Raw genomic sequence first — 2,185 nt, 5'->3', positions numbered from 1 at the left:
AGCATCAATGTGGGCTGACAGCAAGCAAAGTACATTGTATATGTTCTGAAGATGGGACCTTTCTGGCCCCGCTACCATAACTCATTTTCCATTCGTCATCAGTTACTCAGAACAACCCTGGATGACATGGGGTAGATGGCAAATAAAATATATTGGGGGGAATGGTTCAAAATAAGAAAATTAAGAGGTTATATGCAATGAGAATCAAAAGGTTCTGTGAGGTAAAAAGAGTGACACATAAAGAAACTGAGGCTTACAGAAGTGTTGACTTGCCCATGTTTGTTTGACTAGAAAATGCCAAAAGAAGGATTCTAAGTCTAGTGTCTCTCAACTCCAAGTCTAGCGTTAACAAAATGTCAGCATTGGAAAGGGCTTCAGAGGGACTCTAGACTTGTATCAAAATCTGCTCTCTATATAGTAGTCATCTAGCCTTTATGGGGAAATCTTTAGTGATACAATGAAAATGCATTATGCTTTGAGAAAGCCCATCCACTTTGGTGGGGCTATAATTGTTAGGGAAAAAGTCACAACATCTAAAGCTAAAATCATCCTCTCTGCAACTTCTAGCCATTGCTTTTAGTTTTTCCTTCCAGGCCAAGCAAAGTAAAGTTAATCTCTTCCACATGGCAGCCCTTTAGACCTTTAAAGACAGCAATCTATTTCCTCTATATCTCTTCCCCAGGCTAAACATGCTCTGATTTCTGTCCTGATTATCATGTGAGAAGATCTCAAGGCTCATCACCATTCAGAATGACACAACCCCGCAGCCCTTTTGTTTTTCACTTTGCCTTTATTGTCTAAGTGTGGATCAGCAAAGCATATAGTAACTACTCTTTAAAAATATGCTGAATATATATATGTATGTGGACTGACATACTGTTTAAAGGATAAGACTTCCCTCCTTGATTGTATAGACAGTGAAAATCTTTTTTTTTACATAATTGATGATTCAGACTTAAAAAATATAATTCATAGGAAAATCAGTTGCTCCATAAAATAACATATGGCTTTTGAGTTATAATCCCTAAAATCGGATAAAGGTATAAAGGAAATTTGAAAATAATCTTGATAAGAAAATGTAGGGTTTTTATAACATAAGAATCTTAGCATATTTACCAAAAACTATCAGCTTTCTCCCTCGCAAGGCAAAGACCTTTTGATAAAAGAGAATGACAGGTTGCAGGCATGTAAAAAATGTAGTACAAATTTATTCCCGACACCAACTCCTGATTTCATGGCTTTATAGGCTGCCTGGCTTATCTTTAAACTAGTAGCCTAGACTTATAATGGTAAACAAATACTGGATGCTAGAACTAGTGTACAAAAACATATATACATGTACACATGAATATACACACATGGAAAGGGAGAGATCTTTAACTTCTTTATGTATTTTAAGATACACACAGGCATCGCACATATGTATCTTGAAAGAGCAACATAAGGAGCTATTCTTTGAAAATGCAACTCATCCCAATTTTACATATTATTCATGGAACATAATTTTGAGCTATGAAAATATTATTAAAATATTTGAATCGTAAAATATCTCTAAAGCATATGAATTTTATTTTTAGTAGAAAAATAAGCAGGACTCTTCTCTTTTCATAGAATCATTTGTTTGGTAAAGAGACTCAGCAAGCTATGAGTCCAATGTAATTATTGTAAACATTAGATTTTTTTGATGTTATAGCTATAATAATATAATTCCAGAATGGAGTCACTTAGGTTAAATGGTCCTAATACCCATAAGGCATACAGACAAAGAAAAAAATTATACTTTTTCTGCTGTTCAGATCTATGTTAACTGTGTGAAGAGTAGTTCATGTTTGCAGATTTGATTAGATTAAACTTGTTTTTGGGTTTTGTTTTGTTTTGTTTTGTTTTTTGCTTTTTGGAGGGGAGAGGTTAGGGCAATTGAGGTTAAGTGACTTGCCCAAGGTCACAAGGCTAGTAAGGGTTAAGTGTCTGAGGTCAATTTGTACTCAGGTCCTCCTGACTCTAGGGCTGGTGCTCTGTGCCACCTAGACACCCCTAGATGAAACTCTTGACCAGCTGCAAGAGCCTTAAGTAATCCTCTTGCTGCTGCCTTTGAGAGTGAACATCAGATCCATCTCCCAGTTTGTGGTTCCAATAAGTGTCTCTCTCTCCCTCTCTTTCTCTCTCTCTCTCTCTCTCTCTCTCT

The sequence above is a fragment of the Petaurus breviceps genome, unplaced genomic scaffold (genome assembly GCF_028583685.1).
Source record: "Petaurus breviceps papuanus isolate PSGF00001 unplaced genomic scaffold, PetGlider_PUasm1.0 38, whole genome shotgun sequence".
In the NCBI taxonomy this organism is placed as follows: Eukaryota; Metazoa; Chordata; class Mammalia; order Diprotodontia; family Petauridae; genus Petaurus; species Petaurus breviceps.
Note: the sequence above shows the minus strand (reverse complement) of the source record.